This window comes from Mustela erminea, chromosome 12 (assembly GCF_009829155.1).
Source record: "Mustela erminea isolate mMusErm1 chromosome 12, mMusErm1.Pri, whole genome shotgun sequence".
Classification (NCBI taxonomy): Eukaryota; Metazoa; Chordata; class Mammalia; order Carnivora; family Mustelidae; genus Mustela; species Mustela erminea.
Window position 1 is genome coordinate 66,092,265 of NC_045625.1, and position 16,535 is coordinate 66,108,799.

At 43.0% G+C, this 16,535-nt stretch overlaps 1 long non-coding RNA gene across 1 annotated transcript; it reads left to right on the top strand.

Annotated features, from left to right (window-relative positions):
- The first annotated feature begins 2,946 nt into the window (after positions 1-2,946).
- LOC116571006 lies at positions 2,947-8,374 on the top strand. The gene is made up of 3 exons (XR_004277647.1): positions 2,947-2,982; positions 4,666-4,770; positions 8,265-8,374. It is a non-coding gene; the product is annotated as an uncharacterized LOC116571006 (long non-coding RNA).
- Positions 8,375-16,535: the final 8,161 nt, after the last annotated feature.

Sequence of the window (16,535 nt, forward strand, 5' to 3'; positions counted from 1 at the left end):
TCGGGCTCTCTGCTCAGCAGGGAGCCTGCTTCTCCCTCTCTCTCTGCCTGTCTCTCTGCCTACTTGTGATCTCTATCTGTCAAATAAATAAATAAATTTTAAAATCTTTAAAAAAAAGATACTTATATGCTTATAAATTTCATTATTCACATGTAAATAGTTGAGTTTCTTGTTTGTTTTAATTGCATAAAAATAACAATAATCAAAGTAAATTCATAAATTGGGATCAACGTTATCGCTATCCTTCTAACAATGTTTTGTGTTAGTCATTTCTTTCAAGAGTAAACGGGAGGAAAAATGGATTCCTACCTTAGCTGCTATGGTTGTGTGTTAAGCAGCATCAACCTTTCAAACCAGTTGGGGCAATGTAATGCTTAGGCCAATGGCAAGGAAGACAAGACTTTCCTTCCAAAGCTGAGGATGTGTCCATGGACACTGGTTAGCAGTGGTTGCTGGTCCAATTGTCTCCCTTACCCAGGAACACACAAGAATTCTTTGAGAATTCAACTAAATTTCATTTAGTTATAATGAAGACCATTAACAACGAATCCTGCTCTGGTCTGGACTTTTCAGATATGGCGTAAGGAAAGAGGGCAGGATGGCAGGTAGACCTGAAATGTATAGATACCTGGAAAACCAGGAGTCCGACAGCTTCCTTCTCTTCACTTTTTCATTCTGGGTTCCGTTGCTAGTGCTGACATGTAGAGAAAGTGCCTCAGCTGCGGAAGAGAATTTTCTGTCAGCCAGTGTACTCCATTTCATGTTATCTGCAGTGTTGAACTGCAGTTAGCACACAATTTCCATTTTGGTGCTGACTGAAGATATGTTGGTATTGTTAGCCAGAATTCCAGAATTTCAGCTGCAGGGGTTTACTTTAACCCCGTCGTTTCACTGTAGAATTCCTTTCTGGCTCTAGGAGACAGGTCGGCTGGAGGCAAGAACCCTGAACTTGGAGGGCGAGCCCAGGAAATAGTTTCTGACTACCATTTCTGGTTGTGTGACCTGGGATGAACCGTTTGTCATCACTATTTTATGAGAAAATGGACAGGCTGGGGCACTACTGCTACCTGCAAAAACATTTGCAAATAATAAAATATTATGATTTATGATAACAATATAGTAATCCAGGCAGCCAAGTGTTGGTGTAAAGACAAGTAGATCAGTGGAACCAAGAAGAGAGTCCAAAGACAGGCCAAAACAAAGGTGCCCAGGTGATGAAATGTTGAGAAAATCATGTTCTGTTGTGTTTTTTGTGGGGTTTTTTGTGTTTTTTTTTTTTTAAATATTTTTTACTCATTTATTTGGCAGAGATCACAAGTAGGCAGAGAGGCAAGCAGAGAGAGAGAGAGAGAGAGAGAGGAGGAAGCAGGCTCCCTGCTGAGTAGGGACCCCGTTGCGGGGCTCCATCCCAGGACCCTGGGACCATGACCTGAGCCAAGGGCAGAGGCTTTAACCCACTGAGCCACCCAGGCGCCCCTCATGTTCCAATAGAACTATTGGACATTCATGTGCAAAATAAGAAACCTCAACCAAACCTTCCAACATATACAAAAATTAATTCAAAACGCATCATAGACCTAATGCAAAACCTAAAGCTATGCAATTTCTAGAAGTTAACGTGGAGAAATAGCTTTGCAGCCTTAGACAAGGAGAGGAAAATGGTCATGAATGGAGAGAGCCAAGAAAGTGAACCTTATCAACATTTTAAATCTCTGATTTCTTAGAGAAAACGAAAAGACAAGCCACAGGGTGAAAAAAAATGTATGTTCACAGTCCACATACCTGACAAAGGATTTGAATTCAGCACATATAAACTTCTCTTACTTCTCAAAAGTAGGACGGCAGCCCCATTCTAGATCTTGATTTAGGGTAGTGGTTACACAGATATATATTTGTAAAAACTCATCAAGCATAAAATAACAATGATTATAGAAATAGCTTAAAATGTAAATTGTCAGGAGAGAAGCCGTAAAGCAAATACTTGCCACGTGTAACGCTTAATTTAGAAGTTCTATTATTATAAAACATGTATGTGATGGAGACCCCGTTTCTGCCTCTCATTATTCCTAGCGATTGGACCTTGGTCAAGTTATTCAATCTTTCGGATCTTCAGTTTTCAAATCTGTTAAATGGGAACCAGCTTAATACTACCTCCCAGAGCTTTGGGGAACCAACAGCATCAAGTGTTTAGAACAGTGTCTGACATTTGGTAAGTGCTTGTAACTATTAGGTATTATGATTATTTTTTTATTTGTAAAATTTTATTAATTTTTAAAAAATTTTTAATAAACATATAATGTATTTTTATCCCCAGGAGTACAGGTGAATCGCCAGATTTACACACATCACAGCACTCATCATAGCACATACCCTCCCCAATGTCCATAACCCCACTCCCCTTCTCCCAAGCCCCCTCCCCCCAGCAACCCTCTGTTTTGTGAGATTAAGAGTCACTTATGGTTTGTCTCCCTCCCAATCCCACCTTGTTTCATTTTTTCTTTTCCAATCCCCCAAACCCCCCATGTTGCATCTTTACTTCTTCATATCAGGGAGATCATATGGTAGTTGTCTTTCTCCGATTAACTTATTTCGCTAAGCTGATACCCTCTAGTTCCATCCACATCGTAGCAAATGGCAAGATTTCATTTCTTTTGATGGCTGCATAGTATTCCATCATGTATATATACCACTTCTTCTTTATCCTTTCATCTGTGGATGGACATCTAGGTACTTCCCATAGTTTGGCTATTATGGACATTGCTGCTATAAACATTTGGGTGCACGTGCCCCTTCGGATAACTATGTTTGTATCTTTAGGGTAAAAACCCAGTAGTGCAATTGCTGGGTCATAGGGTAGCTCTATTTTCAACTTTTTGAGGAACCTCCATGCTGTTTTCCAGAGTGATTACACCAGCTTGCATTCCCACCAACAGTGTAGGAGGGTTCCCCTTTCTCCGCATCCTCGCCAGCATCTGTCATTAGGTATTATCATTATTAATGGGGTTTGAATTAGTCTTTGTTTTTGCTTCCCCTATTAACCAGATTATAACCAGTCTTCTGAGTAGGAATAGAAGGGAAGAGCTTCATAACCTAAGACTCGACTGTGTTTATCTCCCTCGTAAGCCTTAATCCACCAAGTTTGCTCATTTTCCAGGAGCTTTAAGAACCAAGAGTGGAGTTGAAGCAGATCCATTTTTAATCCAGCATTCAAACCAAATCAGGACTCCGTCAGCAGTTTCCAAGTGCAAATGGGAGCCTTTCTTGTTCTCCGTGACAATCTGCACTTAAAATATGGTATTAATAACTGTCATACGAGTTGGTCAGTTTCCTTAAACTACTGAATAAAAACCAGACACCTCGTCCCACTCAGTAGTCTGCCTTCTCAGACCTGGTGGCGCTTCTTTTGAGCAATGGACCATATAAGTGAAGGGTGAGACCAAAAGTTGTTTTGCTCCTTCAAAGTCATTTTCAGGGGCGCTTGGGTGGCTCAGTGGGTTAAGGCCTCTGCCTTCGGCTCAGGTCATGATTCCAGGGCCCTGGAATCGAGCCCCATGTTGGGCTCTCTGCTCAGTGGGGAGCCTGCTTCCTTTCTTCTCTCTCTGGCTGCCTCTTTGCCTATTTGTGATCTCTCTTTGTCAAATAAATAAATAAAATATTTTTTAAAAAGTCATTTTCAACCACGTTTGGTGGAGTTCATCCCACGGTCCCACACCACAGAAGAAACCAAGAATATAAGTAGGTGTCTCTACCGTCAGCCCTTCTTCCCTGTCCTTGAAGCTGGCCTTGAACTCTAGAAGGATCCTTCAGCCAGACCCAGCCCTGACTGCTCCTGGCCAGGGTTCAATGGGATAAAGAATTAAGCCTGAAGTCAGACTCTATGAGCCTGGATTCCAAATCCTCTCCTGCACTTGCCATTTTTGGGTCATCTTACTTGGTTGTCTGGTACCCTGCTGGGGTGGAGTCCTGTCTTGAGCACCCCCTGACTAGGTGTCACCCTGGTGGTGAAGTTGGATTCTTTTTTTCATATCCCTGTCCATTGACAACAGGCATTAGGCACCTTGGCTCCATGGAATTGTGATCATGCCTCTTTTTAGCAGTGTGGTTTGGATGGTGTTTTTTGTTTTTTGTTTTATTTTTTTGGCAACTCTGAGCTTCAGTTTCCCCTTCTATTAATTTTTTTTTAAGATTTCATTTGTTTATTTGCAAGAAAGTGAGAGAGAGAGAGAGAAGGAGCAGGGGGAGGGACAGAGGGAAAGACAGACTCCCCACTGAGCAGGGAGCCTGATTTGAGGGTGCAGGGGTTTCCATCCTGGAACTCCAGGATCATAACCTGAGCTGAAGGCAAACACTTAACTAAATGAGCCACCCAGGCGCCCCGCCCCCATCTTCCGTGAAATATTTAATGCTCACTTCTGAGATCGTTATGAGGAGCGAATTCTATTACCTCTACGATTTTTAAGGTCATGTCTGACCCACAATAGGCATTCAATTAGTGGCAAACATTAATACCATATTTTGTCAATTTGAAATGCACATTTCTTTTCACATATTAATGTCTCTGAAGACAGGATGTGTGTTACAGCTGATGACAGCTGACAGTCATCTCAGGCCAGGAGACTGGTGTGATGCGGCTCCTATTACCCATGCACGCGTTCTTGTTCCTAGAACAAACTTGATGGCGATTCCTGATGGATGCTTCTAGACCATGAGGACCTTCTGAAGGAGTCCTGGGTATAGTCTGAAAGCCTTCCATTCACACCTTCAGAGGAGGTAAGGAAAGTCCTTGAAAGAGAGTCCTGATGACAACCACAAGCCTTCTTTATGAAATACTGCATCACCAGTGCTCTCCTCTTGATGGCTCAGGGCACAATTCTCTGTGGGAGAAATAGTAAACCGTGACAGCTTTGAGTCAACGAAATTATTCAGATGAGCACATTCTGTATGCACAGAAGGTTTAGGGAGTCAACTCATTGTTTCTATTCTTCTTCTTATGTAAGCTTAAGAGTCATATAAGATGATCATCTCTATCTAAATAGGTCTTAAAAACCTCTTTCAATCCATATTGAATAAATCCAACTAATCTGGAAATATGGTGCTATATTTGAATGGGGACTGTATTTTTTTTTCTTTCTTAGTGGTACATAAAATACGGTGCAGCTTCCTGCTGATGAGATAAAATAGGCACAAATAGTATTGCCCAGAACATAATTATTTTCTCCCTCTGGACTTGGGAAATTCCCTTTGCATGGGAATCCTTTTGTGATTGAGTCCCCAGGGATGGCAATAAGATTTCTCCCCTCATCGCTCTGGTGTGTTAGCCCCGGGGGACTCCTACAGGAGCTGCCACTTGCCCAACCCCAGCTCTGCTCCCTCTTCATATAGTCTTCTTTCCTCTAGACATCCTCCTGGGGTCCCAACATGGGCAAATCATGTGCTTGGACCAAGCCTGTGTAGGTTACGATGTCTTCAGTATGAAGATTGGGATCAGTCATTTGCTTTACCTGATGAGATAGAACTTATTCTTTTCTTAAAACCCAGAAGAAAAGATAACCAATGGTATTATCCAATAGATTTCCAATATGACCAATATCCAATTCTGGTATAACCAATAGTGAGTATATGTCCTCTCTAAACTGTGGTTCTTAACTCTGACTGCATGTTAGGATCACCAACAGAGCTTTCAGAAATACTGTCTTTGCTGTCTCCCAGACCAATTAAAGAAGATTCTCTGGGGACAGGACCTCAGACATTTGTGGGTTCTGCAGGCTCCCTAGCTAACTCATATGGCAGTGAGAGTGACAAAGCACTGATTTAGACTTAGGGCAATGCTGATTTAGCATGGACGAGAGCCATGGCTCCTTTCCCCTGTCTCCTAAACCTAGGGCCAATTCCTGGACACCGGGAGACACACACTGGGAAGTGTGTATCTGGCCTGTAACAAAACACATGACATTTAAATTACTTCCATTCTCATTTAATTGCTTAATGGAGAAACCAGAATACAAGGATAGTTCTTCTCTACTGGGAGTAGTTGCTCTTTACTGGGTTAATGTCATAAAACTTGAATGTTTACCAATAACTTCAAATCTCACGGTTAAGCTGTGACACCTCCTTTTGCACTGAAACTAAATTGAGTCTCCTGGTCTTTTGGTTCTCTTTTTACTGGAGTCAAACACATGCAATATAAAAGTCATCATTTAAGTTACTTTTAAGTGTTCGGTGGCAATAAGCCCATTCATATTGTTGTGTGACCATCACCATCTGTCTCTAAACCTTTTTCTTCTTCCCAAACTGAAACTCCATACCCACTACACATGGACTCCCCATTTCTCTCTCCCCTCAGCCACTGGCAATCAACACTCTGCTTTCAGTCTCTATGATTTTGACTACTCTAAAAGACAGGGGTATTAAGAAAAAGTGAACAAGAGAGAAAATCCAGATAACTTTGTTGAATTTCCTTCGTTGATGATTAAAAGTTGATTTGAGGTGATGGATCCATTCTTACACTTCCCCCACCAGCTCTGAACAAAAATTTACCTACAGAATCTCTAACTGTAGCAGGTTAGTGTAGGGAGACGAGAGAACCAGGACAAGTAGGGAGAAGTGGCGGAAAGTAGGGTTTTTAAGAAAATGAGTTCAGGATGTTGTGTGTGGCATAAAACAAGAGTGTTGGATTAAGTCATTTTCCCGTGATACAGCATTGAGAGTGTGGTTTCATGAAAGGTAGCTGGGTTGGTGAGGAGGGACACAAAGAAGCAAAGGAAGTTGCAATGTGATATAACTTTAAACCACAGGAAACATCATTTGGTCTAAAAAATCTCTCTGAAATGAAGAGGCGCTTTGAGAAAATCACATACTTTGGGCATTGGTTGGAAAGACACCCAAAGGAACTCCTCAACTCTTCCTACTGATGCAGATTCCCGGCTTCCCTGTGGCATAATGGTGTCTTTTCTGTCTTTTCTCTTTCATGTCACTTTATCAGAGGCCATAGTTAGTGTCCTCCAGACAGTGGGTTCCAGTGCAGGGAGAGTGCAGTGCAGTGTGATTGGACATGGTGCCATTTCACATGGGAGCTATAGATAATCATATCCACATGGATCAGGGAACACAGGACCACTGACAGGCAGCTCTGCTCTTGTTGTGGTTATTAACCTGTTTCAATTAAACTGTGTGTTTGGGGTTACTATTGAATAAATAACATTTACAGGACCTGAGTTGGAAGTTTGCAAAGAAAAATAAGCTGCCCATATATGTGAATAAGATGGCCCTTTTAAAAACTGAGGAAATAAGTGTTAGTGGCAGATAAATAAGAACTCTGTGTGTGTGTGTGTGTGTGTGTGTGTGTGTGTGTGTGTGTGTGTAGAGGAGAACTAATATTGCAATTGTGAAAGACTTTCTATCAGTGGCAGCTAGCTAGCTCCAACATGGCCGCCATTGATCCCTGACTCTTGCCAGGACTGGTCTGTGCAATCAATAGAATGGAGCAAAAGGGACAGTATGTTTCTTCTGAGATTTGATTATAAAAGATTATGACTTACATTTTGGGTTTTCTCTCTTGGAATACTCACTCCAGTGACACTCAAGCAGCCTATGGAGAGGTTCATGTGGTAAGAACATGACATTTCCAGCCAACCAACTTGTGAGGAGTTGAGACCCACCATAAGCCCCTGAGTGGGCTCAGAAGCAACCCACTTCCTACGTGAGTTACCTACAACTTCGTCAGAGACTCTGAGCCAAAGCTATCCAGCTAAGCTCTCAGAAACTGAGATTATACATGTTTGCTGTTTTTTTTTTTTTTAAGATTTTATTTATTTATTTGACAGAGAGAGATCACAACTAGGCAGAGAGAGAGAGAGAAGGAGGAAGCAGACTCCCTGCCGAGCAGAGAGCCCGATGCGGAACTCAATCCCAGGACCCTGGGATCATGCCCTGCGCTGAAGGCAGAGGCTTAACCCACTGAGCCACCCAGGCGCCCATGTTTGCTGTTTTAAACTGTTAAGTTGAGCATGGTTTGTCACTCAGTAATAAATAAATAGCACTGTTTTGCATTAGTATCTAATTCTAGAAATTAGGTGTTGACTTTGCTGGAGAGAAGATGTACATAATGCAAAGACAAGTGATTGGAGAAACAAGGTAGAATGTGTGCACGGTCTGGTTGTCATGTCCTGCTACCCTCCCTGGACACTCTGTGTCCTAAAGGAGGTGTCCTCAAACCAAGAAGACCCACTCTTCAGAAGAAGTTTATGAATGCCTTTCATTTTCAGGAGAAGTCTGTCTGGGGAAAAACAAAGAAATGAAATACAGAAGCTTCTATCCAGAATTTTCGAAAAGGACAAAGTGGCAAAATGTGAAACGAGAATGAGACCAACAAATGTTCAGGCAAGTAACCTGGATGCAAGACGGCAAATCCCTGAGGGTGAAGGAATTGTGAAGAAATTTAGAAGAGATTCTAGGTGATGCTTTATTTCAGAGAACTGTTTTCCTGTAGCTCCTTTTAAAAAAAAATTAAAAACAATTTGCATCTGTGATTGCATTTAAAAGTTTTCCCAACAACTAGGGAAACAATGGTAACAGCTGCCTTCAGAGTTTGGCCGTGTGCCAAAGGCTGGTCATGTGACTGTGGGTTCATAGACCACTGCCCCTGCTCAGTGGTCAGTCCTCAATTGGTCGAGCCCAGGCTTGGCTTCACCCAATGCATGTGTGGGGGCTCATCTCACCTCTTCATTTAGTATCCAACGGCCCTTGGAGACTAACAGGGCTCAGATAGCCAAGCCTGGTAGAAAAGCAGCAGAGCAAATCTGCAGGCCTAGCTGGGCATCCTTTCCCACCGGGGAGTCAGTTCAGGCTGGTGGCAGAGCATTGCCAACAGTGGAAAATAGAATCATCACTTGGCAAATGTCCTTAGAGGAGGAGATGAATGGACATGGAATCTAGTGGTGAGAACTCTTCTCACGGCCCTTCCCATGATCCTTCTGTCCATGCCCTCACGCGGCACTGTCCCTACTGCCAAACACCACACCCAGGATGCCATCTCAGGCATCAGAACCCTTTGATTGTTCTCCCCACTGTCCCACCTCATCCTCTATCCCCTGAGGTTCCCACCCCTGTGCCATTTTTGAACCCCACTCCCAAAGCTGTATTCTTAATCTCACTTGATCACATAAGACCAAATCCCTTGTCCATTGCCACGAAAACACTCATTCAATTTTTCACAAGGGAAGGGGAGTGGCAGTGACCCACTTTTTCTGAAGTAACAAAAAAGGGAAAGAAGCAACTATCCCCATACCTAGCACTGTGTTTATACCAGGTAAACATCTACAGCCTTCTACTCATACGTGATCTTATTTAACCTTTCAAAACAGCCCTATGAAGTGGATACTCTCCTTCTCAATTTTTTTTTTTTCAGGAGGTAAAACTGGGGCTGCGAGAGAAGGTGAGAGACTGGCAGAAGGTGACAGCCAGTTGGCGAGTGGTTGGGATTGAAAGCTAAAGCTGTCTGTCTCCAAAAGCTGTGCGTGTTCACGATTCCTGGTCTCTCCTGCCTCTGTCTGATTTCCATTCAAGTTCCCACATGAAAAAGTCATTTCAAATGCTGCTGGAGAGAAATATTCCAGGAACCAAGCTTTAGAAAAGCAACATTCATTTGCTGATCATTTTTTCCTGGCACCTTCCCTGAGGGACCAGCCTTCTTTCACTGGATGGCAGAGAGCTATTATGTCAAGGGAAAGAGAGGCCTGGGCACAGCTGGGGAGCAGTTGTCGGCAGCGTGTCCTTGGGCGGCCTCATTATGACAACATAATTCGCTCCTTCTAGTGCTGAGTGTGGGGCAGAAGCAGATACTCAAGGTTTCCCTTTGCTGATGATACTTTCATGCTACCTTCTGAGCAGTAATGAATCTCCTTCAGACATTCCCAGCTCTCCCTCCGGTTTTGAATTCTGGGGCAGTGTCCAGTTTCTGTTGGGGATGAAAGTCATGTGTGTTTTGAGACCTTTGCCCTCAAATCTCTTGTGTTCTGTAGTGAGACAGGGAGCTGTGAAGAAGGCGAAGATGATTTTCACAGTAGTAGCTTGGACAAGACACCAGAAAAGTGTCGATGATGAATAGGAAAATGACGCTAATGGCAATAAAGAATAACCATTCACTCAACATTTGTTATCTGCCCACTCTCGTGCTAAACATTTTGTATGTATTCACTCCTCTGCTCTCCAAACAAGGCAATGAGTTAGCTACTAATTATTATGACCCCATTTTTCAGATTAGGAAACTAAGAGGCAGGAAGGTCGAGAAACTTGCCCAAGGTCAAAACACTGTCAAGAGACAGATCAAAGATTTCAGTTCAGATAGGCTAGATCCACTAAGCTCTTACATGCTCTCATATTCAGAAATGATTAAGAGCTTGAAACTATTATCCGGGGGAAGATCATAGGTTGTTCCTGGAGGAAATATCCAACATAACTAACACGTTGGTTATTAAGATGATGACGCATGGCCAGGGAAGGAAGGGTGATTGTTTATAATAAGGTCGATACTCACAAAGACGAAATGACACCTGCACCTCACAGCCAATGAGCATCACGGAGAGAAATGGAGATACCATCCAAGACAGCTAATTGGAGACATTTAGACTAGGGCAGAGGCCACTGGGAGCAGCAGTTCAGTGGGTCTCTGGACTGGCATTCAAGAACACTCACAGAGGCACAGGTGCTCTCCAATAAACTTAAAATCGGTGAAAACCCTATATGTGTCTGCTTTAACTTATGTTCCCCTAAACCTCATCCCAGACTGAAATTCTTGCAAGGTCCATGCAGAAATCCGATTCTCGCTTCCCTCTGTGCTGGCCCAGAATGCCTAAACGAAGTCTGGGAAAAGACCAATAACAGTCCTTCGGGGATGGAAAAAACAAATAAACAAACAAAAAATAAATAAAAAATAACCTGAATTAGCAATTCAGGCAGGCAAAGGGACTGGTGTGCCAGTTTGCAAAATCATTCAGGTTCACAGTTCTCTCCCCCATCACGCCCCCCAACACCTAGTTTCAGAAATATCCTGCTAATGCTTGCAAACCTTGCAATCTTTTTGAACGTCAAGTTTAAATATATTTCGAAGTGTCCCTGTCCTGTGACTGTCGGGGACTGAACGGTCTAGTGGAGATAATGCAGCCACTCGGGCCTACTGCTCGGCAGAGCCGAGCTGCTGCTCCATAAACTTGCCATGTGAATTCATGATGTCATCTGTTCCCTCTGAGTTAGGGCTCCGGAGCCCCAGACCACCCACGCAGGCAGCCTATTCTCTCCCCACGTTGTCAGGAGGGACCTGCCTTTATAAATGATTCAAGGTCTAAACGGAGGACGTAGCTTGAATTGTTATACAAAAGTGCTGCTGACCACAGTGATAAGCATTGGGACACGTTGATGGGGTGATTTTTTTCTTATTTGAACGCTGAAATTCTCTTTACCGCACACTGGAAGGGCCAAGAGACAGAGGGAGGCGAGAGGAGGTTTCAGAAGCAGGCCAGAAAATCTGGAATAGAATAGTAAGCAACAGGGATAATCTATTTAAAAGATGGGGACCCTGGAAATATTGGGGCAGTAAAGTAATTAGCTCATCAAGGATATTGGATTCACACATAGATAAGTTTTTCCCGCTGACGCCTAGTTCTAGAAGGAAACTGTAGGGAGGGGGGACATGTCCACATTGCTGAGAAATAAAGAAATGCATTTTTTGAAACGATTCGAAAGAAACCAAGGCACTGGGACTTCTGAGTTTGTTTTTTTTTTTTTTTTTTTAATCTTTGGTTGGGAAGGAGAAAGGGCTTACTTGGGGCCACAGAGTGCAACGTGTCATGGGGGCTCACGTCTGCCAACCCAATCTGCCTTGATAATAAGGAACAGCGCTGGGATGCTGGTACTGTGGCAAGGGTCGGACGAGGAGGGGCTCTGTCTGCTCTTTTCCTCTGGGATAGCCAGAGAGTTAAGGGTAGGGGCAGGGAAGGAAGAAATCAGAGCCTAAATGAGTAACCCTGGAGATGTTAATATCACTAGGTGGAAAGAAAAATTAATGTGAAAACTAAAACACTCGTTCTAGTTTTTTAGTTCTAACACTAGTTCTGATGTCTCCAGACAAACAAGGCATTACCAATCTTCTCTGAGCCACGCATGCCTTTAGCAGTCTGCTGAAGCTTATGGATAAATCCTCAGAATACTGGGTTTTTTTTTGTTTTGTTTTGTTTTGTTGTTTTTTAGATTTTATTTATTTATTTGACAGAGATCACAAGTAGGCAGAGAGGCAGGCAGAGAGGAGAGAGAGAGAGAGAGAGAGGAGGAAGCAGGCCCCCTGCTGAGCAGGGAGCCCGATGCGGGGTTCGAACCCAAGACCCTGGGATCATGACCTGAGCTGAAGGCAGAGGCTTTAACCCACTGAGCCACCCAGGTGCCCCCAGAATACTGTTTTTAAATGAATTAAGCAAAATGCAGAGAATTGCCGAGGCAATCAAGAATATCAAAATGCATGTATCAAAATATTTTTAAAACAATCATCAACATAGTCATCTGTGTGCTTCTTTGTTAGCTCTTGGAATAGCAAGATCCAGTGATGGGTTCAGCAATTGCCATGATTCCAAAGTGCTGGTGAGCCTCAGAGGTAGTTCTGGCTATCTGCAGCAACTGTAGGTGATATGTGGGTGTCTGAGATTTGCAGTGGTGACAAAGTCACAGCTAGTGCAATCCAAAGTTCCTTATCTGCGTAATTGAAGGAAATGCTGAATTTCAGCTAGATGCTGAAAATAGATGTGATTTTTCCCCACTGAAGTGCATGGATGCCTCTGATAAGAGCCCCTACCTCCCAAAAGAAGATATTTCTAGGCAGCCACGTGGGGCTCAGTGGCAAAGACTCGAGCATTAGAGAAGAGAGTCAGTGCTGATTGGTGGCATGATGACCTCACATTTGTACCTCAAATCTTTTCATAAAGAAAAAAATCCAAGGATCCATTTCCCTAAGAGTTCCTTGAGACACTGTGCCTAAGGGACTCTGCTTTGATACCCCTCTGAAGACTATGAAATAAACACACACTCTTCTTTTCTTTGGACCTGATAGGGATGGCTGTGGCACCAGGTAGAAGAATATGGTTTGGTGATCCCTGATCTATGTGTTAGCAGTGCTGACCAAATGAGAAAGCTTCCAGTGGAGATAGAAAAGGCAGATGCAAAGAAGGAAATGAAAACAAAACAAAACAAAACAAAACAAAAAACCTAAAGTATCTTCATTGGGTTGATCGCATTGGCTTGCAATTGTGTTCTTCCGGGCAGGCGTGGAAATCCACCAGGTGAAGGCTTCACTGGGGTGAGCCCTGTATTCATAGCAATGGGTGTCAGGGGACATGGTGAACGGGCTTTGTTGGTTGCCTACCAGGCATCCGTCTCCACCTTCATATCTAACAGTACCCAGGACCTCCTACTGCAACCACCTCTCCTCTGCCTAGCCCATGTGATCTGTCTGGGGGAGAGCTTCCGGAAGAGGGCATGATTAACCTAATCATTGGAACTTACTGTGTTTTCTCTTCTTCTGGCCATAGTCTCTGGTTCAGGGATGGGCATGTCACTTGACCTGGAGCAATCTAAGTGATTTTCAGGACACTTTCTGGGAAGGCTGGGACAGCACATTCTTTTCTCCCCTGAACTGGCAGGATAGAGATATGAAACTGAATGAGCAATGGTCATGTTGCTGCGAAAAAGAAGGCCAGCCTGGTGATGAAGCCAACACAGACAGCCAGGCCGAGCCAGGGAAATCTCAGAGAAATGAGCCAGGGCTTCTAGATGAAATAACCCACCCCCCCATCCAAAGCTGAGTTTACAGTTGGATTTCCAGTTAGAAGAGTGCGTGAATACTCCTCTCTTTTAAACCAGTGTGAGCTAGGCTTTCTGTTACTTGTAAGCTAGAGCTTCCTAAATGACAAAGCAAATGCCCTGGCACTATTATGCAACACCATGTTCTCCAGGGAATCCTTAGTATTTCCCAAAGCTTAACCCAAACAGCTGTGGTTCTGCTGCTCTTCCATGTTGCGTCTTCATGGGGTTGACACAGATGGGTCTCAGAGTCCAAACTCCCAAAGGGAGTTCTCAGCTCCATCACTAACTTACCTCTCTAACATCTAATGTCATCATTTGTAAAATTAGGGCACAGATGTTAATGGCTGGACTAATGATCCCTGAAGCCTTTTCTACTTCACATTCTAAGTATGTTACAGAGTGGGAGAGGGGTTCTACTAGTCACCCCAGTTTAACAGATGGCTTGGAAAAGCAGTTACCTCTCTAAGATGCATTCACAGCTGTGTTACTATTATGGAGCTATGGATTTTGTGTGACCACAAAGGTTAGTAGCCTAGAGAAGATAAAACGTTCCATTTAGAGATTTTTAATCATTCATTCAGCAAGTTCAGCACACCAGGAATTGCAGCAGGCAACAAGAAAACAGAAGTGAAAAATAGGCACAGTCTTCGTTTTGAAGGGGCTCCCAATTTAGCAAGGAAGACAGCTGGATTACTGTGTACAGTTGTGTAGGCTGTACACGGACCAACTCTGGGGGTTGCTTTTCATGCCAGTGTCTATGGGATAGCTCAGGAAGACAACCAAGTAAGAAAATAATTATATAAAGAGCAAGGTGTTGGGTAGTACGTACTCTAAGATCCCATCTGTGTAAGACAGGTATGGTGAAACATGTAGATCTGTATCTATACTTTTAGATAATCTCTGTAAAGAGATACATGAAACTGTTAGCAGAGGTCAGCTCTTGAGAAGAGGCACCAGAAGAAAGTTGGGGTGGGGAAGGGAGAAACTGTAATTTCTGTCCTATTTTGTTTCCTATGAGAAAAATTTATCATATATGAAGATAAAAATTACAAAGTTAGCAATTACAACTTAGTTGAGTAAGTACTCACTAGAAATATCCCTGATGCTGCAACATCATGGCGGCACAACCAAGTTTACCTGGTGTGATGGTTAATTTCATGTGTCAACGTGCCTGGGCTAAGGGATGCCCAAATAGCTGGTAAAACGTTGTTTCTGGGTGGGTTCTGGAAGAGATTAGCATTTGAATCTGTAGACTGAGTGGAGAAGATTGCCAGACCAATGAAGGTGAGCATCATCGAACCTGTTGAGGTCTTGAATGGAACCAAAAGTCAGAGGAAGGGAGAGTTTGCTCTCTCTGCTTGAACTGGAACACCCACCCATCTTTACCTCAGGCCTCTGGACCAGGACAATATTACACTACCAGCTTTCCTGGTTCTCCAGCTTGCATAATCTTGGTCTCTCTTCAAGTGAGCCAATTCCTAGAATGAATAAATGAATGAATGAATATGAATGAAGGAATAAAAGAAATCCTATTGGTTTTGTCTCTCGGGAGAACCCTGACCAATAGACCTGGGATGATCACCAAAGGGTTCCCAGAGAAGCAGATGTTTTGGTTGAGCCTTAAGGAATAAATAGAAGCCTTTCAAGTGAAGGAGGCAGGGAAGAGTGATTTTGACTGAGGGAACTGCATGTACAAAGCACAGAGGCAGGGGAGATTGTCACTTGTCCAGAAATTGAGAACTTGGCATGGACGGAGCACGGAGGCAAAGTTAAGAGTGTAAAGATCATGCTGAGCTCAGTATTGGATCACATTAAGGCAGGTGGTCCAGATCCATGGCACAGTCTTAAATAGGGAGTGACAAGTTAATGTTTGGATCTTTGAGCATTGTCAGAGCAATAAGGAGGCTGAAATGTAGAACACGCATACCCATATGCATATGCATATGTAAAACTTGGATCAGGAATGTTATGGAAACTTGCATCTTTCTCTTGCTATTTTGTCTTCCTTTGCTTTACTGGTCTTTCTTTGGTTCTATGTTCATTGATGGTGTTAAATGCCTTGGCTCTGTTCCAGTGTTTCATCGTTGGTCACAAAACCATGCCCTAAAGAGTTCACTCTTGTTTCGCCTACCCAAAACACCAAACCTATCATATGTTAAATTTCTGCAACCACCAGGGATTACTTCCAAACCCTTCTTTTCACGTAAGTGGTCTCTTTTCAACCTGCTTTTAAAACTCCAAAGCTTTATAGTATTTGTTGATACCTGATAAATCAAATGTTTCTCTATTATCTTCTTTCCAAAGTTGTCTTGACTAGTTTCATAAATATATGAAACAGATTAATTTTACAATCAATGTGCCTAGTTAAAAAGAAAGAAATCTCTGGATTTTGGGGGCAGGGGGACAGGATAATTGCATTTAGTATATAACCTAATGTGGGCAGAATTTAGCACTTTTACTATTATAGATTCTTAATTCCATTAAATCTGAGATAGCAAATGAGTTTGCCCTTCCCTTTTAAATGGCAATAATAACTTTCAAAGTCTCTTTTAAAAAGAGCACAGAAGTAACTCAATTATTTGATACCCACTCTCACCAATGTTTAAAACGGCCGTTTAGGGGCACCTATGTGGCTCAGTTGGTTAAGAGTCTGCCTTCAGCTCAGGTCATGATCCCAGGTCCTGGGATCA